The following is a 27,504-nucleotide window of genomic DNA, read 5'->3' as shown; positions in this document are numbered from 1 at the left end:
TGAGAGTTAGTTCTTGCCATGGACCATGCCGTGGGTGAGTTGTGTGAGCCTCTTAGGGGATTGCCGGGTGTAGGAACTGAGCTCAGAGATGAAACATGTGTTAGAATGTGAATGTCCAAACTCTGCTGAAGTGACCTGGGAGAAGTGCCTTAATACAGACTATTTCCAGAGGTTCATGAATTCTGTATTACAGTGAATCGTCTCATGATTTTGCAATTGTCTTGCTGATAATACAGCCGCTGATGTATTTAACATTACAACTCAGGCAGAAAGACCTGGTAAATCTTGGCTGCATAAGGACTTGGCTACTTTGATGATTCCCTGCTTAACCCTTCACCCACCGACCAATCCCTTTTGAAGGATCACACCGAAGAATTTAGCATTGTCTTCACCTTTCCCTAGCCTTTTGGATATTTGTCATTCCTCCTGGCCTCTGTCGCAGACATTGTTGGATGCCTACCCAGTAGCCATTATTCCTTCTCATTACTGAGGCTGAAGATACCATAAACTTGTTTTCCTAGCCTCCTATACAGCACAGAGGTGCATATCACTTATCTCTTGCCACAATAGTGCTGTGTAGCAAACTTCCCCCAAATTCAGTGGCTTAAAATGTATTAGCATTGATTTAGCTCCTGAGGCTGGGAGAGTTGATTTAGTCTGAGCTCAGCTGTGGGTTTCTTTTGGCCTTCACTGGGCCTACTCATGTGTCCACTGGTTGGCAGCTGGAATGACTAAGTTCATCCTCCATCAGGGTAACCTGGACATGCTCTCGTATCAACTGCAGAGGGTTAAGACCTGCAGATATGTATGGTCTTCTTAGAACTAGCATGTGGTCATATCAACCACATGCAATTGGCCAAAGTAAATTATAGATCCAGCTTGGATCCAAGGAATGGAGAAATAGACTCTGCCTCTCAGGTCAAGAAAAACACAGGGCTTTCCTGGTGCTCTAGGGGTTCAAAATCCACCTTCCGATGCAAGGGATGATGGTTCCACTCCTAGTCCAGGAAAATCCTACATGCTGTGGAGCAGCTAAACCAATGTGCCACAACTCCTGAGCCCATGATCTACAACTACTAACCCCCACATGGCCTGGACCCCATGCTCCACGACAAAAGAAGTAACTGCAGTGAGAAGCCCATGCAGTGCAACCAAGAGATGCCCCCATTTGTTGCCACTAGAGAAAGCCTGCACGCAGCAATGAAGACCCAGAGCAGCCAAACATGAATAAACAAATCTTTACAAAAGAAAGATACAGAAGCTCATGGCAAAGTTATGAATACAGGAAGGAGAAGTGGAGCAATTACCCAATCAACCAGAGTATATAACCTAATCCTAGATAACTCATTGCCTTGCGTGTGGAGGCCATCTTACGATCATGAAGGGACAAGTCTTTGAAGCAGAAAGTTGGATAGGGTCCATGTTCTTGACCATGTTGTGGCTGGTCCTCTGGACAAGCCCTAGAGTCCCCTGCCTATGGATATCATGTTGTATGAAACAATATATTTTTTCTCATTTTTAAATCACCCCAAAACATTGGATATTCTGTAACTTACTGCCAAAGGCATTTCCAGCTATGTTAACCATGGATTTTGGCCTCCCTTTTCTCGGTTTTGGGAGTTTGTTTTATGAGCAGAGATTGAAGGCTATGACAGATGCTGGGCTGCTGGATGATCACTTTCCCAGCCTCCCTTGTAGCAAGGTCATAGGCCCATTACCCAAGTGTTTACATAGACCCCAGATTTTGAATGAGAAAATAATGATATGAAGAAATGGGATGCACCATCTGGACAAAGGTGGCTTTGATGGAAGCAGTCTCTGATTTTCTGATGCATCACTGCCCCCTTGGAATAACCATCATGGCTGGTAAACCAGTGATGGATTGAATAAGACCCAAGAGAGGGAGACTAATTTGATCCAGAAAAGAAGGTTTATCAGAAGACAAAGGACTCCCTTGATGCTGGGTCAGTGTCAGTCCCACACCTGGCAGCAGTGTGCACACCAGTTGAAGTCAAAGAAGACCTCTCTTAGTTGAACCTCATCATAAGCTTCCCAGGTGGCTCAGTGGTAAAGAATCCGCCGGCAGTGCAGGAGCTCCTAGTTCTATCCCTGCACTGGGAAGATCCCCTGGAGAAGGAAATGGCAACCCCCTCTAGTATTCTTGCCTGGGAAATCCCATGGACAGAGGAGCCTGCCTGGCAACAGTCCATAGGGTCACAGAAGAGTTGGACACAACTTAGCGACTAAACAACACCACCAAAAACAACATATGCACGTTATTGTACAAAAGCATCTTCTAGAGACAGGGTCCAAGAATCCCAGTCCCACGGACCTCCTGACTCCCCTCGACCTGCCTCCATGGCTAATTTGATCCTTAGAACCTGGTCTCTGCATTTGGACTCAGACTGTCTGTGGTGTGGACCCTCTAACATTTCCAAGCAGACTCTCTTGCTGACCCTTGGTGACCCTGGGTGACCCTTGGTGACCCATGGACCCCCGGCTGTGGCTCCTTGTCCATCTGTTGCGATGTCTGCCACGCCGCTCTGGCCCATCCTGTCCTGCTACCCATGGCCCCACAGGGATGAGAAGAGACATTGTCTATCTCACTCTGTGGTGGGCTGCTCACCTGTCTTCACCTCCCACCAGCCTCTACCATTGTCTTCTCCCATCCTTGTATCCTCCCTACCTAGAACAGCCTTTGGTGTATGGCAGCTTTCCACCCGAACAAGGTCCAAATGAAGTGTTGATGAAGTCAGACTACAAAAGAAACCAGTGATCATTCAGAGCCAAGGCAGGGTCATTCAAAATAAAACCTGTTTCTTTTTTCATTGTTAGTTTCCAATGGAGAAACTAAACAGCCTGTTTGGGGGCTGCTTTCTGACTCTTACCTGGGTTTAAGGTATGAAGTAAGGCAAAAACATGCAGATGCTTTCTCTTTGCCATTTTCCTAATCCTTAGGCCTGGAATGCCCGGTGGCTCAGCAGTAAAGAAGCCACCTGCCAATGCAGGAGCTGTGGGTTTGATCCCTGGGTCGGAAAGATCCCCTGGAGGAGGAAATAGTAACCCACTCCAGTACTGTTGCTTGGGAAATCCTGTGGACAGAGGGGCCTGGTGGGTTACAGTCCAGGAGGTCGCAAAGAGTTGGACATGAGTGAGCAACTGAGCACGCACACAATGCTGAGCCCCACACGTCCTCTGTGGTGACTCCTATCTCTCTTATCTGATGCCCCTTTCAGCATCTTTTTCACTCCACTGGTGCTCTCCAAAGCCACGGGAAGAGTCTGTCTAGCGACTGTATCCTCAGATCCCAGAACAGGGAATGGCACACAATAGGCACTTAATAAAGCATGAATGAATGAGTAGATACTCTCCCTCTTGTAGAATAATGTGTTGATGTCCATGACCTAATTTCTGGATCTTGTGACTGTATTATTAATAGATTATACTGCAAAGTGGAATTAAGGTGGCAGATAAAACTGTGGATGCTAATCAGCTGACTTTAGGAAGATTATCCTGAATTATCCAATAATCACAAAGAGCCTCCAAACTGGAAAGGGAGACAGCAGAGGAGATTAGAGTGATGCATTGTGAAGAGGTCTCCTCTTGCCATTGTTGACCTTGATATTGTGGGAAAGAGCCAGGAGCCAAGGAATGCATGTTCCTCTAGAAGCTTGGGAGAAGCTGCTACTTGGCCCTAAGTGCTGTTCTAGGCATTCAAGATACAGTGATGGGAGCTGCTGTACTCTGCTGCTGCTAAGTCACTTCAGTCATGTCTGACTCTGTGCGACCCCATAGACAGCAGACCACCAGGTTCCCCCGTCCCTGGGATTTTCCAGGCAAGAACACTGGAGTGGGATGTCATTGCCTTCTCCGTGCTGTACTCTAGAAGCAAGGAAATAGATCCCTCCCTAGAATCTCCAGAAAAGAATATGTATACATGCTAAGTCACTTTAGTCATGTCCAACTCTGTGCAACCCTATGGACTGTAGTTGGTCAGGCTCCTCTGTCTGTGGGCTTCTCCAGGCAAGAATACTGGAATGAATTTCCATGCCCTCCTCCAGGGGGTCTTCCCGACCCAAGGATAGAACCTGCATCTGTTATGTCTCCTGGCATTGGCAGGTTGATTCTTCACCCCGTGCCACTTGGGAGGCCCTATAAAGGAATATACCCTTGCCAATATATTGATTTCAATCCATTGTTGGCCTTCAACTTAAAGAATTGTAGGACAAATAAATTTGTGTTGTTTAAGCAGCTAAGTTTGAGGCAATTTGTCACATCAGCCTTAGAAAATAAATACATCTCTTGCTGTGGTCTGAATGTTTGCATCCCCCTAAAATTCATGTACTACAGTCCTAATGCCCAATGTTAGGGTATTAGGGGGTGATGAGGGCTCCACCCTCATGTATGGGATTAGTACCCTTTCAAAAGGGACCCCAGATAACTCCCAGCTCTTTCCACGGCATGAGAATGCAGTCAGAAGTCTTTGACCTGGAAGAGAGTCCTCACCTGACCATGCTGGCACCTTGACCTTGGACTTCCAGCCTCTAGCACCCTGAGGAATATATTTCTTTTGTTTAAAAGCCATCTGCTCTGTGGTAGCTTGTATGGCAGCCAGAATGGACTAAGCCATTTTCTCTCACCCTATCACGGTGGTGGGATACTCCTGGATTTGGGGTCAGCCATGCTCACCTGTTGGGAAGCCCCTAGAGGCAGGCTCCAGGCTCTGTTTGGGTTTGTTCTGCCCACTGTCGTAGCAATGACCCAGTGAGCTCATTGTTGGTATCATGGTGGGCGTCATGCGACCTGAAAGTGGGGAAACAAGCTGTTGGATCACAGCCAGAGCGGAATCACGGGCTCGATGGTGTAAATATGAGATTACTCTCACTGTAAAGGGCCAAGGATGGGGAGACTGTGAGTTTGAGAAAAGCCAGCAGAGTGATGAGGCTGGTTTTGTCAATGCGTGGCCATTGGGTGGTGTGGACTAGTGGAGCCAGAGGGATCAACTGGGGCAGCCCTGATCCAGACTTTTGAATCTCAAAGTTGTTATTCTAGAGAATTTTACTAAAAAAAAAAAAAAAAATCTTGACCAAGACTGAGATTCCTGGAAGCTTGTTAGTGACCCCCAAGTGTGCTACTAATCAGCTGTGTGTCTTATATGTCTAATTAATGCCTTTGGACCTTGGTTTCTCCAACTGTGAAATAGGAGCCCTCTCAGTGATGAAGGCCCAGGATCGATCTGAACAGGGCTCCTACCTTGTCTGTCTCCTGTCCTCCAAACCTAATTCAAATGTCTTTGTCCCCTAGAGGCTTTCATGTATACTTTCCCTCTTCCCCAGGCATACTCTGTGTTTCCTTCCGTATCTGTCTATCCATCTATCCCTTTACTTTCTGCTATTTTATATCATAAACATTGATCTTCATGCTTATACTCTAAATGCATGGACTTATTTATCTCTGCAACCCCAATGCCTGGAAAATAATAGGTGTTGAACAAACCTTTCTAACTAGAATAGCATTCAATTTGAAATTTGTTATTTAGTATCATTTAATTGTACACATTTCAGCTAAGCTTCACGCTACCTGGTCAAATCTCCTTTTACCAGCAGCAAAACTGAGAGCAGCAGGGAAACGGAGAGCCCCACATGGCACAGCTGAAGCCGAGATTAGAACTCACGTGTCCTGATTTAGGATCCAAATTCTTTCTTCTTCTACCAAGTGGACTTTTATCTCGGTCTTTGTTCAAGTGACCTGCTGTTGTACTGAGAGGTCCTGAAGCTCGATGGCGTCACGCAATAAAGGTTTTCTTTTTTAAAATCTGATATATTTATTTTTGGCTGCCCACGGACTTTCTCTGGTTGTGGCAGCCGGGGGCCACTCGCCACCGAGGCGCACCAGGCTCCCATCGCGGTGGCTCCTCTTGTTGCCGAGCACGCGCTCTAGAGCAGGGGCTCAGCAGCTGTGGTGCTCTGGCTTAGTTGCCCTGTGGCGCGTGGAGTCTTCCTGGACCAGGGATCGAGCCCATGTCCCCTGCACTGGCAGGCAGACTCTCAACCATTGGACCACCAGGGAAGTCCCAACAGAGGTTTTAGATTGTGTTCATATGAAGTCCTTTGGCTATGGAATTGACAGGGACTCTGCCATCTCCAACATGTGACCTCCAAGGTCACCTTGGGCATCAGTGTCCAGCTGGCAGCTGGAGAAAGAGAGGGAGCAGAGACTGCATGGGGCTTCTTATGGGCCAGGCCTAGGAGGGACACGCTCTGCTTTGGCCCATGTTCTGTTGGCTGAAACACAGCCTGGGAGCCAGCTAGTAGCGAGGGGGCAAGCGGAGGCTGGTCTGACAGACAGCTGCCAGTCTCTGCCGTGCCAGCCAAGTTCCCAGCATGGGTTTCGATGTCTAGCATGACATGTTAATGTCCTACGTACCTACCTAAAATCTTCCCATTGGCTCTGAGTGAGCTAAAAGTATATCAGGTGGTGCCGATACTATTATTATTATTTTTGTTATTTACACTGGTAAGAGAGGGGAAGTGGCAGACAGGAGCCAACTTGAATGACTTTGCAGTGTTTAACCCAAAACACGTTTTACCAGGCAATTTCCCCTTAATCTTGAAACCTATGCGTATTTCAAGGGAAATTTAATCCTTGTGTTTCTGATTCATTTGCACTTAACTCATCAGAATGTTGCTTTGTAAGGCATGTTTGATGTACAAGAAGGCTCATAAGCCCTTTCATAAGCCTTTCAAACGCCTTTTCTCTTTGAAGCAGAAGTTTGCGTTTTTTTCAGCGCTAAACAGAACTAACACCAAAAAAGGCTTCCGCTGCCTTTCCACCCCAGAGGCCACCGATTAGGGTGGTTTGTATAGGTCAGATGTGGACTCTGGCGAAATGGCCGTGGGGAGTGAAGATGCACGGCTGTTTCTGCTCTTTTGCCTCTAGGCCTTGGCTGCTCCAAAGCCTGAGCTTTTTTCCTCATTGCTTACTTACAGCCAATACTTCCCCTTCCTTCAATACTCAGGTTTTAGGTCCCCTCAAGACCTGTTAGAAAGAGCTAGGCACTCCTTCCTTTGCATCTCATTATACCCTACTGCAAGAGCAGCAATAGTAATAGTTAACCCGAATTGAGCTCTTCTTAAGTGCCAGGCATTCTGCTAAGTGTCTTCCTTTTGTTAACAAATTTCATCCTCCCAAGAGCCCCATGATGGAGGAGGAAATGGCATTCCACTCCAGTATTCTTGCCTGGAAAATCCCCTGAACAGAGGAGCCCGGAGGGCTATAGTTCAAAGGGTTGCAAAGAGTTGGACCGACTGAGCACGAGAACAGAACAGCCCCATAAAGTAGGTATTATGTTCAGACTCCTTTTACAGATGAGGAAACTGTAGACCAGAGTGGGGAGGCGACTTGCCCAAGGCCCCCACTGGGAAAGCCGGCCTGGCATCTGCAGCTGGGCTGGGCATTTAACCGGGGCGCCCCTGGGAGGCACTGGTTTCTCTGGCGCTGAAAAGGTCTCCAGCACAGCCGAGCGGCTCACAGGCCGGCGCCGAGTCCTACCTCTGTCGCTGTATTTGGCGGGATCCTGGAGGGGATATTGAACGACGCCTTGTGTTTTTCATCTGTCAGATGAGGATGCTCTGAGCACCCATCTCGCACACGTTGTGAGCACCAAATGAGCTCACACACACCAGCCCTAAATGCAGCCTGCCCCCATGCAACGTGCTGCGCGTTAGATATTACACCCCTGGAAAGCAGACGAGGTGTGGACGGCGTGCATTTCTCGGTTTTCCAGGGACAAAATAATGGAAGGCCAGTGAATGTTGTGGGAGACAGACGCAGAAAAGGCCCTGGCAGCTTGTACCTTGAGCTGGAATCCTATAGAATGTAACACGGGAGATCGCTAGCCATCCTGGGCTTAGCATCTCACATCAGCCGCATGAGCTTTGGATAGAGTGAGTTACATAAGACCCAGCGAATGTCAATGCTATGCAGGTGCTGTGTTGACAGTGAGTCCAGCTCTGCGATGCCACCGTCCAGCTTAAGCCTGGTCAGCAGGGATGTGTTGTCCATAAAGGGGAGGACGCTGTCGTCTTCTCTTATGCATTCAGTCCCTACCGGGAGAAAGGCACGCACACATGGCATCCTATGGTTTTCACTTCTAATATTTATTATTATAAATGTCTTCATTGTTGACCATTTAGAAACTTTAGAGAAAAATGAGGAAGGAAAAAAGATTATCCTAATTGTCCAACCGCCCCTTGATAGTTTGGGTGTATTTCATTCTCTGTAGTCTTTCATAGGCATATTCTTACCAAAGATGATGACTGGAATTTCTTGGCCCGTAAGACTGGATACATTTAAAATCCTTACTCAATACTTTGTTCAGTTCAGTTCAGTTGCTCAGTCGTGTCCAACTCTTTGTGACCCCATGAATCACAGCACACCAGGCCTCCCTGTCCATCACCAACTCCCGGTGTTCACTCAAAGTCATGTCCATTGAGTTGGTGATGCCATCCAGCCATCTCATCCTCTGTCATCCCCTTCTCCTCCTGCCCCCAATCCCTCCCAGCATCAGAGTCTTTTCCAATGAGTCAATTCTTCGCATGATGTGGCCAAAGTATTGGAGCTTCAGCTTTAGCATCATTCCTTCCAAAGAAATCCCAGGACTAATCTCCTTTAGGATGGACTGGTTGGACCTCCTTGCAGTCCAATGGACTCTCAAGAGTCTTCTCCAACACCATAGTTCAAAAGCATGAATTCTTGGTGCTCAGCTTTCTTTACAGTCCAACTCTCATATCCATACATGACCACTGGAAAAACCATAGCCTTGACTAGATGGACATTTGTTGGTAATGTCTCTGCTTTTGAATATGCTATCTAGGTTGGTCATAACTTTCCTTCCAAGGAGTAAGTGTCTTTTAATTTCATGGCTGCAATCACTATCTGCAGTGATTTTGAAGCCCCCCAAAATAAAGTCTGACACTGTTTCCCCATCTATTTCCCATGAAGTGATGGGACCAGATGCCATGATCTTTGTTTTCTGAATGTTGTAGAAGCCCCAATATATCGATACTTCTGCAGATACCACAGGGCTGTACCTTTTTATCACTATCTCTGACTTAGATTTCTTGTCTCTCCCAAATTTGTGTTCTTGAATTTGCGTTTGGTCCTTCATCTTTGGAAGAAGTCCTCCCATCATGCAGAGAGAGGATGGTTCTTCTTGGTTGTCCTGGTCAATGCAAATTTGTGTCTGGCTGTGGCCGGGCATATAGAGGAACTTCCACTGAAGGACAGAAGCTTATAGGGAGGAGGAATTGCATTGAACGGCTTTCAGCAAACAATCCAAGCAAATAGCCAGAAAGTCACTGCAAATTCACATATTGCTTTTTATAAAAAATTGAAGTATAGTTCATTTACAATGTTTTACCTTCAGGTGTACAGCAAAGTGATTCAGATATATATGCATATATTCAGTTATGGGTTCCCCTGGTGGCTCAGGTGGTAAAGAATCTGCCTGCAATGCAAGAGACCCAGGTTCAACCCCTAGGTCTGGAAGATCCCCTGGAGAAGGGAATGGCTACTCTCTCCAGTATTCTCACCTGGAGAATTCCATAGACAGAGGAGCCTGGCAGGCTATAGTCCATGGGCTTCAAAGAGTAGGGCATGACTGAGGGACTAACATGTATAGAATATGTATATAACTGGGCTCCAAAATCACTGCAGATGGTGACTGCAGCCATGAAATTAAAAAGCAGAGACATTACTTTGCCAACAAAGGTTCGTCTAGTCAAGGCTATGGTTTTTCCAGTGATCATGTATGGATGTGAGAGTTGGACTGTGAAGAAGGCTGAGTGCTGAAGAATTGATGCTTTTGAACTGTGGTGTTGGAGAAGACTCTTGAGAGTCCCCTTGGACTGCAAGGAGATGCAACCAGTCCATTCTGAAGGAGATCAGCCCTGGGATTTCTTTGGAAGGAATGATGCTAAAGCTGAAACTCCAGTACTTTGGCCACCTCATGTGAAGAGCTGACTCATTGGAAAAGACTCTGATGCTGGGAGGGATTGGGGACAGGAGGAGAAGGGGATGACAGAGGATGAGATGGCTGGATGGCATCACTGACTCGATGGATGGGAGTCTCAGTGAACACCAGGAGCTGGTGATGGACAGGGAGGCCTGGCGTGCTTCGATTCATGGGGTCGCAAAGAGTTGGACACGACTGAGCGACTGAACTGAACTGATATATATATTTATATTTATATATTCTGTGCTGTGCTTAGTCACTCAGTCATGTCCAACTATTTTCAACCCCATGGACTATAGCTTGCCAGGCTCCTCTGTCCATGGGGATTTTCTAGGTAAGAATACTGGAGTGGGTTGCAATGCCCTCTTCCAGGGAATCTTCCCAACCCAGGGATCGAATCCAGGTCTCCCTCATTGCAGGTGGATTCCTTATTGTCTGAGTCACCAGGGAAGCCCATGAATGCTGGAGTGGGTAGCCTATCCCTTCTCCAGGGGATCTTCTCAACCCAGGAATCAGACCAGAGTCTTCTGTATTGCAGGCAGATTCTTTACTAGCTGAGCTACCAGGGAAGCCGAATATATATATGTGTGTGTGTGTGTGTGTGTGTGTGTGTATATTTAGTTATATATAAAAGGATCTTTTTCAGATTCATTTCTATTATAGGTTAATGCAAGATATCGAATATAGTTCCCTGTGTTATATAGCAGATCTTTGTTGATTATCTACTTTATATATAATAATCTGTATATATTCATCCCAACCTCCTAATTTACTTCCGCCACTCTGGCTATTCCCTTTGGTAAGCGTAAATTTGTTTTCTATGTCTGTGAGTCCATTTCTGGTTTGTAAAGAAGTTCACTTGTATAATTTTTTTTTTAGATTTCACATATAATTGATACAGTATTTGTCTTTCTCTGTCTGACTCGCTTCGCTTAATATGGTAATCTTTACGTCCATCTGCGTTGCTCAAATGGCATGTTTTGCTCCTTGTTTCTCACCAGATCCCCTTGTGCTTGTTCAGTCCCTGCAGCAGTACCGTCACAAAGCGTTCTCACTGGGCCCGTCAGTGCCAGAGACCTACCCCCTCTCTGGTTTCCTCCACACACTCACACCCAATCTCCTCCTCTCTGAATGCTCCCCACTGCAGTTAATTTCTTCGTTCTCCAAGTTGCTTGGGCCACAAGCCTCAGGGTTAAGCTTAACTCCTGTGGGCTCTATTTTAAAATAGAGTGTGAGCCCGATCACGTTTCACTACCTCATTCTGCCACCCCAGTCAAAGCATGCGCCACATGGATCGTCACAAACCTGGCCTCTCCACTTCCACCCTTACTCTTCTATAAGATGCCCCCCACACAGCAGCCAGCACGATCTCCTTCCCCTTGAATCCTGCTCATGGTTTCCCATCAGACTCAGGATAAAATCCGTGGTCCTGCTGATGGCCTCCAAGACCCTTCTGGATCTGGTGTCTTGCTTGCCCTCTAATCTCGTCACCTGCTGCTCCAGGAGCAAAGAATAGATTTGTGGTCCCTTCTTCTTGGCCTTTGCACTTGCTGTTCTCTCTCTGCCCAGACACTTTCCCAAGGTAGCTTCATGGTCCTCACCATGTCCAAACATACTGGGTATCCCAAGTCCAGTCCAAGACCAGGGGCTGTTGATCCTGACCTCATCCCATGCCTGGAGGAAGAGGTGACATTAATTTCTAACAGTAGAGAAAATCAAATATAATGGCTGTTCTGATGAGCCTTCTTTAATGAAAAGCTACAGATCCTGTGTGGCTACACTTTGAAACCAGATAAGAAGCAGTTGCTAAGCCCTTTCCATACGGGCATGTCAAGATGGGAACCATAGTTATGGCAGAATGTTGGGATGTTGGTCACAGTTTCCCCCCAAATCAGGGGGACCCTTTCCTCCATTCAACTGTCAAGGCTTTACCTAATTACTTCTTATGGTTCAGTTCAGTCGCTCAGTCTCTCAGTCATGTCCGACTCTTTGTGACCCCATGGACTGCAGCACACCAGGCCTCCCTGTCCATCACCAATTCCCGGAGTCTACCCAAACTCATGTCCATCAAGTCAGTGATGCCATCCAACCATCTCATCCTCTGTCATCCCCTTCTCCTTCTGCCTTCAATCTTTTACAGCATCAGGGTCTTTCCTAGTGAGTCAGTTCTTCTCATCAGGTGGCCAAAGTATTGGAGTTTCAGCTTTAGCATCACTCCTTCCAATGAATATTCAGGACTGATTGCCTTTAGGATAGACTGGTTGGATCTCCTTGCAGTCCAACGGACTCTTAAGAGTCTTCTCCAACACCACAGTTCAAAATCATCAATTCTTTGACACTCAGCTTTCTTTATAGTCCAACTCTCACATCCATACATGACTACTGAAAAAACCATAGCTTTGACTAGATGGACCTTTGTTGGTAAAGTAATGTCTCTGCTTTTTAATATGCAATTCATTTGAAAATACTTTCTGACGTGGAGCTAAACTCAGATTCCTGGTGTTAACACAAGTTCATGTGCCTACGCAGCTTTGAGGCTAAACAAACTGAAATATCAGGATTTGGGGCAGAGAAAGGTTTATTGCAGGGCCATGCAAGGAGGCAGGTGGCTCATGCCCTAAAAATCCCAAACTCCTTGAATGGTTTTAGCACAGCAATTTAAAAAGCCATGTGAGGGAGGGGGTCGCAGGATTTGTGATCAGCTTGTGTACAATTGTACAGAAGCGCACCGGCTGTGACGGACCTCGCAGAAGCATGGCCGAGAGGAGCTACCCCACGTCTGAGGTCAGGGGCGGCGGCCAGGAGGAGCTTCCCCACGTCTGAGGTCAGGGGCGGCAGCCAGGAGGAGCTTCCCCACGTCCAAGGTCAGGGGCGGTGGCCCAGAGGAGCAACCACAGGCGCAGGAGGGCCGAGAGGAGCCACTCCACATTCAAGGTCAGGAGGGACGGCGGTGAGGAGATACCCCTCGTCCAAGGTAAGAGAAACCCAAGTAAGACGGTAGGTGTTGCTAGAGGGCATCAGAGGGCAGACACACGGAAACCATAATCACAGAAAACTAGTCAATCTAATCACACGGACCACAGCGTTGTCTAACTCAATGAAACTAAGCCATGCCCGTGGGGCCACCCAAGATGGGTGGGTCATGGTGGAGATGTCTGACAGAATGTGGTTCATTGGAGAAGGGCATGGCAAACCACTTCAGTATTCTTGCCTTGAGAACCCCATGAACAGTATGAAAAGGCAAAATGATAGGATACTGAAAGAGGAAATCCCCAGGTCGGTAGGTGCCCAATATGCTACTGGAGATCAGGGGAGAAATAACTCCAGAAAGAACAAAGGGATGGAGCCAAAGCAAAAAGAATACCCAGCTGTGGATGTGACTGGTGATAGAAGCAAGGTCTGATGCTGTAAAGAGCAATATTGCATAAGAACCTGGAATGTTAAGTCCATGAATCAAGGCAAATTGGAAGTGGTTAAACAGGAGATGGCAAGAGTGAACATCAACATTCTAGGAATCAGCAAACTAAAATGGACTGGAATGGGTGAATTTAACTCAGATGACCATTATATCTACTACCACGGGCAGGAATCCTTTAGAAGAAATGGGGTAGCCATTATGGTCAACAAAAGAGTCCAAAATGCAGTACTTGGATGCAATCTCAAAAATGACAGAATGATCTCTATTCATTTCCAAGGCAAACCATTCAATATCACAGTAATCCAAGTCTATGCCCCAACCAGTAATGCTGAAGAAGCTGGAGTTGAACGGTTCTATGAAGACCTACAAGATCTTTTAGAACTAATACCCCAAAAAGATGTCCTTTTCATTATAGGGGACTGGAATGCAAAAGTAGGAAGTCAAGAAACACCTGGAGTAACAGGCTAATTTGGCCTTGGAATACGGAATGAAGCAGGGCAACGCACTGGTCATAGCAAACACCCTCTTCCAACAACACAAGAGAAGACTCTACACATGGACATCACCAGATGGTCAACACCGAAATCAGACTGATTATATTCTTTGCAGCCAAAGATGGAGAAGCTCTATACAGTCAGCAAAAACAAGACCAGGAGCTGACTGTGGCTCAGATGATGAACTCCTTATTGCCAAATTCAGACTTAAATTGAAGAAAGTAGGGAAAGCCACCAGACCATTCAGGTATGACCTAAATCAAATCCCTTATGATTATACAGTGGAAGTGAGAAATAGATTTAAGGGCCTAGATCTGATAGATAGAGTGCCTGATGAACTATGGAATGAGGTTCGTGACATTGTACAGGAGACAGGGATCAAGACCATCCCCATGGAAAAGAAATCCAAAAAAGCAAAATGACTGTCCAGGGAGGCCTTACAAATAGCTGTGACAAGAAGAGAAGCAAAAAGCAAAGCAGAAAAGGAAAGATATAAGCATCTGAATGCAGAGTTCCAAAGAATAGCAAGGAGAGATAAGAAAGCCTTCCTCAGGGATCAATGCGAATAAATAGAGGAAAACAACAGAATGGGAAAGACTGGAGATCTCTTCAAGAAAATTAGAGATACCAAGGGAACATTTCATGCAAAGATGGGCTCGATAAAGGACAGAAATGGTATGGACCTAACAGAAGCAGAAGATATTAAGAAGAGGTGGCAAGAATACACAGAAGAACTGTACAAAAAAGATCTTCATGACCCGGATAATCATGATGGTGTGATCACTGACCTAGAGCCAGACATCCTGGAATGTGAAGTTAAGTGGGCCTTAGAAAGCATCACTATGAACAAAGCTAGTAGAGATGATGGAATTCCAGTGGAGCTATTCAAATCTGGAAAGATGATGCTGTGAAAGTGCTGCACTCAATATGGTAGCAAATTTGGAAAACTCAGCAGTGGCCACAGGACTGGAAAAGGTAAGTTTTTTCATTCCAATCCCAAAGAAAGGCAATCCCAAAGAATGCTCAAACTACCGCACAATTGCACTCATCTCATATGCTAGTAAAGTGATGCTTAAAATTCTCCAAGCTAGGCTTCAGCAATACGTGAACTGTGAACTTCCAGATGTTCAAGCTGATTTTAGAAAAGGCAGAGGAACCAGAGATCAAATTGCCAACATCTGCTGGATCATCAAAAAAGCAAGAAAGTTCCAGAAAAACATCTATTTCTGCTTTATTGACTATGCCAAAGCCTTTGACTGTGTGGATCACAATAAACTGTGGAAAATTCTTCAAGAGATGGGAATACCAGACCACTTGACCTGCCTCTTGAGAAATCTATATGCAGGTCAGGAAGCAACAGTTAGAACCGGACATGGAACAACAGACCGGTTCTAAATAGGAAAAGGAGTACGTCAGGCTGTATATTGTCACCCTGCTTATTTAAGTTATATGCAGAGTACATCATGAGAAACGCTGGGCTGGAAGAAGCACAAGCTGGAATCAAGATTGCCGGGAGAAATGTCAGTCACCTCAGATATGCAGATGACACCACTCTTATGGCAGAAAGTGAAGAGGAACTAAAAAGCCTCTTGATGAAAGTGAGAGTGGAGAGTGAAAAAGTTGGCTTAAAGCTCAACATTCAGAAAATAAAGATCATGGCATCCAGTCCCATCACTTCATGGGAAATAGATGGGAAAACTGTGGAAAGAGTGTCAGACTATTTTTTTGGGCACCAAAATCACTGCAGATGGTGATTGAAGCCATGCAATTAAAAGATGCTTACTCCTTGGAAGGAAAGTTATGACCAACCTAGATAGCATGTTCAAAAGCAGAGACATTACTTTGCCAACAAAGGTCCGTCTAGTCAAGGCTATGGTTTTTCCAGTGGTCATGTATGGATGTGAGAGTTGTACTATGAAGAAAGCTGAGCACCAAAGAATTGATGCTTTTGAACTGTGGTGTTGGAGAAGACTCTTGAGAGTCCCTTGGACTGCAAGGAGGTCCAACCAGTCCATTCTAAAGGAGGTTAGTCCTGGGTGTTCTTTGGAAGGAGTGATGCTAAAGCTGAAACTCCAATACTTTGGCCACATCATGCGAAGAGTTGACTCATTGGAAAAGACTCTGATGCTGGGAGGGATTGGGGGCAGGAGGAGAAGGGGCCGTCAGAGGATGGGATGGCTGGATGGCATCACCGACTCTATGGACGTGAGTTTGAGTGAACTCCTGGTGTTGGTGACAGGGAGGCCTGGCATGCTGCGATTCATGGGGTCACAAAGAGTCGGACACGACTGAGCGACTGAACTGAACTGAACTGTGTACAATTCTCTGATTGGCTGATGGTGAGGTAACAGGGTGGTGTCACAGGGGTTACCTTTGCCTTTCCTTAGGCTCCAGGAGGCCTGGGGCTGTGTGTGCATGTTGTCAAGTAGTTACCACCTTCCATTTGTTGAAGAACTGGAGGCTTTTCACATCTGCAAAACAACTCGGAAAACGTGCATCACATGTTATATTCAGTGTCAGTATCAGTTCAGTCGCTCTCCATGACCCCGGGGACTACGGCACGCCAGGCCTCTTGGCCCATCACCAACTTGCGGAGTTTATTCAGACTCATGTCCATTGAGTCGGTGATGCCATCCAACCATCTCATCCTCTGTCGTCCCCTTCTCCTCCCGCCTTCAATCTTTCCCGGCATCAGGGTCTTTTCAAATGAGTCAGTTCTTCCCATCAGGTGGCCAAAGTATTATATTATCTAGGTACAAATACTCCATTATCTAGGTACTTCAGAGAGGAGTTAAGCAGAGGATGTGAGAGAAGGCCTGTCTCCCTCCACCTCTTGAGGCCGCATGGGGTTCTGCTCTGGTAGCCTCATTGTCCCCATTCTCATCCTAGTTCCAACCTCTCTGGCCACACAGAAGAATCCAACTTCTTTTGTCCCGTGATGACCATAAGCCACTTGTGCCCAGTAAGCAAGTCACCGGAGTCCTCTTCTCTTGGTTAAATTAATTCCAATTTTTTTCATTCATGTGTCAGAAATATGATTTTTAAGGCAGCTCCCAGAATTGTAGTCTGGGCAACATTCCCTTTTCTTCTGTCCCTCAGGCACCACAGAAAGATGCTCTAAACTTCAGCACATTTGGCTTATGCTGGAGATGCTGCTCCTGGTGAAACTCACCTGAAATGAGCAGGTAGGACGCCGCAGGCATTGCTCCAAGCACTTTGCATGCATTCATCGAGATAAGGACTATTATTATCCCCAAAAAACAACAAGGAAACGAAGAGAGGTAACTTACTCAAGGTCACTCAGTCAGTATCAGTCAGTATCGGAGGCAGGATTCAAACCCAAAGCTATTAATGACACTAAGTAAGTGCCTATTATTTGCCGAGGTCTTTTATGTAACTTATGGAATCCTTTATTCAACTCTGAGAGACAGACATCATTATGTCTATGCTATGGACAAAGAGATGGCTGTTCCCAGAGTTATGTAATCTGCTCAAGGTCACCTAGCTTGTAAGTGACTGAGCCTAGCTTTGAACTAGGTCTGTGCTGCCTTCAAATGAAGGCTCTCTCTGCACTTCAGGGCTGCACTCTGCTGCCAAGATTCAACAGGAGATCATTAAACACATGCCCTCTCCCTGCACCCACACCCAAGCCTCACACGTGCCGGGAAATAGCTCTCCGTTCATTATGTGTGGCGGGTGAAGTTTATACATAAGGAGCCGTGACACTGATGCCATTATATTAAAAGTGCGAAGATTCCAATAAGTTTCTGAGCACACGTGTTACAGTAGAGCCGCCTCTCTCTCCCCAAGCGAGTGTAGAGCTTTCTGTTGCTTTGCTTCGCCTCACACACTTATTACAGCGAGATTTCCCCCAGTGTCCCAGCCTCCCATCAGCTCTCATTTAGATTTTCTTCCTAGATGCAGCCATTTAAATGCATATCGGCAGCAATTGAGCCCACCAGATTTCTTTTCCCGATTAGCGGGAAGATGGTCCTGTTAGTTATCTATCTGTGAGCTGAGCGGAAAAATCTGGCGGGTTGGGCAGAACTTTGTGACATGACCTGCTTTTGGCTGTGTCGGCAGAGGGATGGATAACTTGCTGAGAGATCTTTGGTGGTGTGAGAAGGGGAAGGGGCTTGTGGAGGGGCATGGGAATGGGGATGAGGAAGGATGTGGAGGCAGAGAGAGGTGTGTGGGTCTGAGTGCTTGCAGGAAGGGTGAGTGTGTGTGTCTATAGCATGGGGTTAATAGAACAGATTGTACATCAAAGTAGGCTTTAAGTGAGGATGGAGAGATGTACAATAAGGTGGTGGGTGGATGGAAACTGGTCAGAGGGGTGGATGAGGAGGTCACTGGAGTCTCTGAGGCAGCTCATGGCTTAGTGTGAGGCCCAACAGGCTCTGTTCATGGAAACTTGGGTTTAGGAAGGCTCTCCCACCCAGCTGGGGAGTGCTGCCTGGCCGGGGGACATGCCTCCCAGCGTGGCAGTCCTCCAAGGCAAGATTTGGGGCAGGGATTACAGAGAAGAATTGCATGCTGGGAGTGCAGGCTTATCCCCAGGATGCGGGCTGAGCCGAGCCGAGCATGCTCAGACCCTGTTCCTTGTTCATGAATCAGATAAAATTCTCCCCAAGGCCCCTGGGCAGAGGAAGTAAAGTGACAGGGGAGCGGGAGTTGTACTAATTGCACTCTCTCTCCTGGGGGGAAACAGAAGGGGCTGGGAAGAAAGGTTCCTGGTTGTCGTACATGGAGACTGTGAGCTCTACCATTGCTGTCCTCCCGGGGCCCAGCACAGTCCCGGCCCCCGGGAGGCACTCCCTTGAGGGCGTTGGGAGAGAAGGACAGGGGGAGGGCCGTTCCAGTGTGGGGAGATGGGGGGACGTGTGCACGTTGGTACGGCATGGGGTATGTCCTGGGCAGTGTGTGCATGCGTTGAGCTCTCCTACGCTGTGGGAGCCATGTGTTTCCCTGGGTGCTCTCAGAGCGGGGATGCAGATGCAGAGACGGGCTGCACGGACAGGTGACTGGGTGACGTTGGGTCTGACGGTATCCGGAGTCACATGTGTGTGCAGGGGCGGGAGGGAGAGTGGATATTTGGAGAAGCCAAAGGGGTGTCCATAAGAGCTGTGCCTGCAGGAGGGATGGGTGTGTGTGTGTGTGTGTGTGTGTGTGTGTGTGTGTGTAAGAGAGAGAGACAGAGAGAGAGAGGGACAAGGAGCGATAGGGAGAGAGACAGAGAGAGATAGGGAGGAGAGTTGATAGAAAAAGAGGGAGAGAGAGATGGGGAGGGGAGAGGAAAGAGGGAGGGAAAAAGACACACACACACACACACACACACACACACAGGAAGAACTGCGCTTGTTGGTGTTTCTCTTTGCTTTTTCTGCCCGTCGCGCTCTCATTGTCCTTCTTCTCCCTCTGGCCCCATCATACATTTTCTATTCCCCTATAACGCTTCCTGAGGAATGACAGCTAGCTCACCTCAACACACGTCCAGGCAGCCACATCCCATGCCCACGTGTGATGCTCCTGTGTACCACCCCAGGGAAGACACAAAGACACGAACACTCTGATCCAGCCTCTGTGGGGCAGGCCCTCCCGGGGCCCCTGGAGTTTGCTAAGTGCCTCCACGTGCCGGGCTGTGTGCCGAGTGCCCTGTACCATCTCCGTTAATCCTGATGAGATCCTCGTGGGTCCGAAGTCTGAGAAGGGAGGGAGGCTCAGAGGTACCACTGGCTCTCGCTCCGCTCCTGGGCATCCCGTGGTTCCATCCCTTGGCGTCACCCTTCCTTCCCTCCAAGAGGGGTAGCCAGGCCCCTTCCCCTGTCCCTGCCGGCCCTCTGGCCTCAGCTCCACCCTAACCACCCCCCAAGCCTTTCCAGGCCTGACAGAGGTTCCTAGAGTCCCGGGCCTGGGATGCTGAAGGCTGTGGGCTGGCTGGGTGGCCCGGCAGGCCACGGGTGGAGTGGAGGGGGCTCAGGCTTTGCGGCCAGGTGGACATGTGCTGGGATCCTGGCTTTAGGGCTGAGTGAAGTGGGAGCCCACCGGGCACTCCTGTTTTCTGAGTGCCTGTTTCTGAGTGCCCACTTGCCTCCTCTGTGAAATGGAGATGCTAAAACCCGCCTCCTGGGGCTGCTGACGGGTGAGCAGGAGGCTGGTCACAGAATGCCTGGCTCAGAGTGAAGGTCTAGAAAAGTCTGTGTCTGTCCAGCACACAGCTTCCTCCTGCCTGAGCACTCTGCCCCCTTGTCTCCATCACCCCAGGAAACTTTCTTCTGTGTGGGGCACAGTTAGAGGCCAAAGTCTGGATGGTCAGAAAGGGCAGCCAAAGAAATCCACCCGTCTCTTTCTCCTGTCTCACTTTCTTTCGAAGCTACTTTATTTGCTTTTTTCTTTTAATTGCTAATAGCCCCTTGTCTCAGGATGTCTGAAATCAACCAAAATTATTTGTCCCCAAGGCTGCTTTTCTCTTGCCTCTTGTGTCTTGTAAGGACCTTACCCCGTAGGTACCATCATTTATTCCTATATTACAGAGGAGGCAACCAAGGCTCAGGGAGGGCAAGCAACTCACCCAAGGTCACACAGCTGATCAAGTGTTGGGACTGGAATGGAAGCTGGGGTCTCTCTGAACCCGGGCTCAGGCCCTTTCCCTCTACCAGGATGCTTGCCTCAGATGACAGTCCCCATTGTGAAGGGCGAGGGGTGGGAGAGGAGGTTGCAAAGATGCCCCCTCCCTCCCAGAGGACCAGCCCTTCTCTGGCCTAAGGTGAAACTTCTTGGAGAGGCTTGGAGGTTAATCCAAGGTGCTTCCTCCATCCCTCGCTGGCCACACCGTCAGCATAATCAGCCCATTAGCAAGTCACCCCGAGCACAGAGACACCTTTCTGACAAGCTATCAGGGGTGCAGGGTGGCCCAGAGGTGGCTGGAGAGGCTAGAGTGTGGCCGGGGCAGGGTGGGCTGAAAGCCTGGATCCATCTGTAATACCAGCTCCATGTCTTCCATCAGCTTCATCTCTGCTAAACATTCAGTGCAGCTTCCCCCTCCCCCCTCCCCCCTTTGCTTCCTTTTTAAATAATGGAGCATGACAAGGAGACACAGATGAAGGTCACAGCGAGATCCCTGGCATGGGGGTCAGCCACACCAGCACTGCCTCCAGCCCGACCTCTTAGGAACTGAGCTGTGTGGCCCAGAGCAAGCCCTTAAACCTTCCTGAGCTTCAGAGTCCCCGTCTGCAAGGCGGGGATTATAAGCCGTACCTTCTGGGCTGGTATGAAGACAGCGTGTTGGTATGGGAAGGCTGGGGAACAGAGTGCCTGACAGCCTGTGTGTTTCCAGAGCTCGGCTCTGTGGCTTTGTGGCTAAGTGACCCAGGGCAAGCCGCTGCTTCCTACAGGGCCTCAGCGTAAAACAAGGAGAGAGGATTATTCCTCCGGAGGGGGAGGCAAGGATCAAACAAACGAACATGTGTTAGTGTTCAGCATCTGCCTGACGCTTGATGAGCAAGAAAGATCCCTGTCAACTGAAAAAGAAAGCACATTGTGAGCTCTATAAGTTAAGTTTTATTTGGGGCAAAGTGGGGACTATATAGCCTGGGAGAGAGCATTTCAGATAGCTCAGAGAAACGGCTCTCAAGAGGTGCAGGGAAGGTCAGTATAGATGTGATTTTGGTGAAGGGTGAGTGCATGCAATCAAGCACATATTTCTGCAGAAAGTTTCTGCTAGTCACAAGGAGCATCATCATCATCGTGAAGGATTTCAGTGCTTTTCTAGATACAATGTGATACAGGCATTGGGCCCATAAAAGCTTCTCCTGAAAATATGTAAGTATCTGAAGTCCTGTTCTACCAGTTTTTTCCCAGAGCACAGAGTGCCTCATTCCTGATCCCCAGCCTGAACTTTCGGAAGGTGTTCAGGTCAGCCGCTACAGTGGCCCAGACTCTGATCCTTGTGGAGGTAGACGGCCTGTGCCCGTGGCAAGTGCCAATTTGTCGAGGCTTCCCAGGTGGCACGAATGGTAAAGAACATGCCTGCCAATGCAGGAGACGTAAGAGGTGCAGGTTCGATCCCCGGGTCACGAAGATCCTGACTGGAGGAAGGCATGGCAACCCACTGCAGTACTCTTGCCTGGAGCATCCCGTGGAGTAAGAAGCCTGGTGGGCTGCAGTCCATAGGGTCGCAAAGGGATGGACATGACTGAAGCGTACTTAGCATGCATGCATCCCCCCAAACAAACAAACAACCCACAAACCCAGATAAACTTATGGTTTTCACTCCTTCCAGAAAGCCTGTGCTGCATCCATGATGATTCAGCCTCTGAAAGTTCCATGAACTTCCTCCAGGTCAGACACTCAGGGTGGCAGGATCAGATTCAACATGGGTAGTCACACTCCAAGATGCCTTCTTTCTCTTCCTCTACTTACACCACAGAGGCAGCTGGGATTCACCCCAAAGAGAGGCCTCAGACACGAAGAGGAGTCACTGATTATCCAGCTTGGACAGGGGGCTGTGGGGAGAGGCCATTCCGAGGTGGGGAGTGTTTACCCTGAGAAGAATTAAAGCAGAGGGTGGATTCCTCCCAGGGCTTTCAGGGTGATTTCGAGGGAATCAAACGATGCAAAAGTCGCTATTTACTGGTAGTTAGTATGTATGGGGAGCAGTTTGGGGAACCTGAGGCATGGGAAAGGCAAGGCTTCGAGCTAGGACCCTTGACCTCTTAGCTCTTTATTCAGCTGCTGGGCAGCCTGCTGGTCCTGCTTGGACTCTCGGTTCCCATCTGCACACTGTCTTGGATGGGATGCGATGAGAAAAGCCCCTGGGTGTGTCTTGGGCATCCTCCCCACCGTGGCCACCCCGTCTGATCTCAGAGGGCAGGAGCTGGGGCAGAGAAGACATCCACGTACCCAGGGGCGCTCCTGGGGTGAGTTCTCCTGCCCAGTGGTCGCCTTTGACAAACACCCTCTCAAGGATGCCCAGCAGCTGCCAAGCGCAGAGTCCCTTTACGATGCTCAGGAGACCTGTGGTGCTTTGCTGATCCTGGTTGCCAGCTTTCTCTGCAGACAGCCACCTCTCTGGAACCAGGGAAGGCAGAAGAGAGATCCCCAAGCTGCCCAGGGTGGGGAAGGGCATGTCTCCCTTTAAAGACAGTGGAGATACTCAGTGAAGCAGGCGTCTGCCCCGCCCATGCCTTCTGTCTCTAGTCCCCTTCCCCTGGGGCCTGAGTCTCTGCTCTCTCGATTACCAGGAGTTAAATTCCCAGCAAGTGAGACGAAGGCTTGGAGATTGTCTTGTGCGTCTCCCTTGCTTGGGGCCTGTCCTAGTCAGTGGGGGAAGTTTTTGCTAAGACCAGGGAAGCTCATTTCACCGAGGTGGGCACATGGCTGTGGGCAGAGGCCATTGGGAGTCAACGGCGGGGCCAAGTACTCGTCACTGTCCTTCCCCGGCCATCTCCTGTCCCTCCTCCCCTTCCCGCTCCTCTTCCTCCCCTCCTCCCCCTTCCGTATCCTGCTCCTCCCCTCACCCCTCCTCCCCCTCTTGCCCCCCCTTCCCTTCCTCCCCATCCTCGCCCTCCCCCATCCTGCTCCTCCCCTCACCCCTCCTCCCCCTCTTGCCCCCCCTTCCCTTCCTCCCCATCCTCGCCCTCCCCCATCCTGCTCCTCCCCTCACCCCTCCTCCCCCTCTTGCCCCCCCTTCCCTTCCTCCCCTCCTCCCCCTCCCCCATCACTGTCGTCCAGTGACGACAGCAGTCAACGGCAGACAAGCAAGCCTTTAGCGAGAAGCTGCCCCGTCTGATACTGCGCTCAATTCTTCTTTCTCGTTTTAACTCCCATAATGACCCAACAGGGAGATTTTATTTCTTCCATTACAGAGATGGGTAAGGTGAGATTTAGTAAGGTTAAGAAACTTGTCCCAAGATCACACAGCTAGCAAACCCAGGTCAGTCTGGCCAGGGTTTTAACTACTGTATTATTCTTCCAGGGACTCTGATAGGGGAAGAATTTGACAAGTTCTGTTACATCTCCAAGCCTCAGTTTCCTCTTCTGTCAATGAGGTTCTTAATGATATCATCCCAGCTTGCCTCTGAGAGTTTGGGGGAGGGTCTAGTAAGAGTGCTTAGTTGCTCAGGAGTGTCCTACTCTTTGCAACCCTACGGACTGTAGCCCACCAGGCTTCTGTGTCTATGGGATTCCCCAGGCAATAATACTAGAATGGGTTGCCATTTTCCTCCTCCAGGGGATCTTCCTGACCCAGGGATCGAACCTGCATCTCCCGTGTCTCCTGCATGTCTCCCCCACTGAGCCGTTAGGGAAAAGAGGAGGAGAAAGTACTTTGTAAACTGTAAAATGCAGCGGATTTGATGATTTGCTGACAATGGGCACACAGGCAGGGTTCCTCTCGGGTGTTCGTCTCTGTAGGCGAACTGCCTCGCTCAGCACCTGGCATGTATATGGCAGGTGAGTAAAAAGTGCATAAATAAAAAGCTAATGATTATCAGTTGGTATTCACATTCCTCTCCCCAGCAATATTTTTAAAAACTTTTAGAGATGGCGTTCTTTCTTTCTTTCTGGCTGAGCTGGGTATTTGTGGCCGTGTGGGCTTTTTCTCCAGCTGAGGTGAGCCGAGGCTGCCCTCTGGGCATGGTGCTTGGGCTTCTCCCTGCGGGGGCTTCTCTTGCTGCTGAGCCAGGCTCCAGGGCACGCAGGCTCCCGTAGTTGTGGCTCCTGGTTTCCAGAGCACAGGCTCAATAGCTGCTGCGCACAGGCTTAGCTGCTCCTCACCACGTGGACTCTCCCCGGATTGGAGATTGAACCTGTCTCCTGCACTGGCACGTGGATTCTGTACCACCGAGCCACCGGGGAAGCCCTCCCCAGCAATCTTACTCTCTAGAAACACGGAGTTCTGGTCTATGGAAGGGAACAGTGCTTGGTCAAGCTGATGGGACAGGTAGGGCCTTCTGGTACCTAGAACCTTTGTACCTCCATCCTGCCACCTGTGGAAGGACCAGGGTCTGGACAGAGGTGTGGCTCTGTCCTCTCAGGCTCCCAGGCTCAGCATCCCCTGAAGGTTATCAGTGCAGGTTTAGAAAAAAAAAAGAGGCCTGGAGCTGCAGCTGAAGGAGGCTGGCAGGCTGGCCCTTCAAAGCTTTGCCGTCTTCCTTTTTTATTTTTTAATTTCATTTTTTTTCTTTATCCAAAGGCTGCAGAGCTGAAATAATTTATTTTGGATTTGAATAGGATATGATAAGCCGAAGAAGGGGCAGCCAGGGTGGACAGGGTGGAAGCATTAGGTTTTAAATTAGTCATTTGACGCCAGTTCGGGGACCAGAGTAAGGGCTCTGACTGACAAGAGGCGCCCAAGTCCCCTTGGCTGATGGCAGCCGTGGATTTGGGGCTGCATCTCCAGGGGCCACCTTCCTGGTTCTCTGTTAATGACCGTCACAGCCCTCCTTGTCCACCTCCCTGCTTCCTTCACAAGCCCTGTGACCTTGGGCAAGGCACCTCATCTCTCAGAGCCTCGGTTTTCCCATACACGAAATGGGGATGAGAGTCATTCCTTCTAACACAGATATGGACAGACTTTTTCTGTAAAAGGGTCAGAGGGTGAATATTTTAGGTTTGTGGGCCCATCTTTGTGGCAACCACTCGGCTCTGCTATTCTTTTTTTTTTTCTTTTTTTTAGCTAAAAAAATCACTTTTATTTCTCAAAACTATTGGTTTAAGCAACATTTTTCTTTTAACTTTACAATACAGTATTGGTTTTGCCATATATCAACATGAATCTGCCACAGGTATACACGTGTTCCCCATCCTGAACCCTCCTCCCTCCTTTCTCCATGTACCATCCCTCTGGGTCGTCCCAGTGCACCAGCCCCAAGCATCCAGTATTGTGCATCGAACCTGGACTGGCGACTAGTTTCATACATGATATTATACATGTTTCAATGCCATTCTCCCAAATCATCCCACCCTCTCCCTCTCCCACAGAGTCCAAAAGACTGTTCTATTCATCAGTGTCTCTTTTGCTGTCTCGTATACAGGGTTATTGTTACCATCTTTCTAAATTCCATATATATGCGTTAGTATACTGTATTGGTGTTTTTCTTTCTGGCTGACTTCTGCTATTCTAGTGACAGTCACGATGGAGAATACAGAAACACACAGAGGGCGGAGGTGACTGTATTTTAAACCTGTTATTTACAAAAACAGGCAGCAGGGGCATTTGGTCCACAGGCGGAGGGTGGGTGGCAGGCTCCTGTTCTGACCAGGTAGCTCCGTGGGGTTCGTGTGTGTAGCGCCCAGTTCATCCCATGACCTAGGCCTGCCAGACTTAATTTTCCTCTTAATATCTGCCTCCTCCAGTCAATCTCCAGGGACGGAGCGTTCCAAATTCCAACTCTGATCACGTCACACTATCTGCTTAAAGAGCCCAGTGGCTCCCCGCCGAGCTCGGGATGAAGCCCAAATGCCTTTTCTTGACACTCAAGGCCCTTCAAAGTCGTCTGCCATTTCCACAGTCCTAATCGTTTTATCCCCCGGACTAACCAGATCCTGGGCTTCCTCGGGGGATAAGCTGGAGGCTCTTAGCTCCTGCTCCTTTGCTTCTCTGGGACTTCCTCTCTGCACTTGGTGAATTTTCCCCATCTTTTAAAGCCTACTCAAATGGGCCCTTGTCCACCCGGTCTCCTTTGAGTGCCCGGCAGCATCAGCTACCATCTCTGCAGATGACAGGGGATCCTGGGTGAGGACTGTATTTTGCTCATCCTAGGTGGGCGAAGACAGGTGGGATCAGGCATTGAGTGGCTGCCCTGGAGACTGCGAGAGAAAAGGAGAGAGTAGAGAGGCTGTTAGTAAAGAGTCTGCCTGCCAATGCAAGACATGTGAGTTTGATCCCTGGGTCAGGAAGATCCCCTTGAGTAGGAAATGGCAACCCATTCTAGTACTCTTGCCTGGAAAATTCCATGGACAGAGAGCCTGGCAGGCTACAGTCCATGGGGTCACAGAGAATCCAACACAACTGAGCATGCAGTTTGTGGTGGGGGTTGGGGAGGTGTGACAGGCAGGGAAGAGACTTTGCTGGCATAGGTTTCAACCTTATTATTACTTGCAATTTGCAGAGTTCGGTGATATCTGGGGCAAATTGCTTTATCCCCACAAATCTACTCTTTTGTTTTGGACTCACCAAATGGCATATAGGATCTTAGTTCACCAACCAGGGATTGAACCCACATCCCTTGCATTGGAAGTGCAGAGTCTTAATCACAAAACTGCTAGGGAAGTCCCCCACAAATCGATTTTCTTAGCCCTAAAGGAGACAAGTGTCTGTTTCACAGAATGGTGAGGGGAATAGAAATAATCATTAGAATAATAGTGGCAAACATTCATCATGACCCTGGGCTTCCCTGGTGGCTCAGCTGGTAAAGAATCTGCCTGCAATGCAGGAGACCCAGGGTCAATCCTTGGGTCAGGAAGATCCTCTGGAGGAGGAAATGGCTATCCACTTCAGTATTCTTGCCTGGAGAATTCTATGGACCGAGGAGCCTGGCGGGCTACAGTCCATGGGGTTGCAAAGAGTCGGACAC

The sequence above is a fragment of the Bubalus kerabau genome, chromosome 4, assembly GCF_029407905.1.
Source record: "Bubalus kerabau isolate K-KA32 ecotype Philippines breed swamp buffalo chromosome 4, PCC_UOA_SB_1v2, whole genome shotgun sequence".
Lineage (NCBI taxonomy): Eukaryota > Metazoa > Chordata > Mammalia > Artiodactyla > Bovidae > Bubalus > Bubalus kerabau.
The sequence above is the reverse complement of the archived record's forward strand: the minus strand, read 5'-3'. Positions refer to the sequence as shown.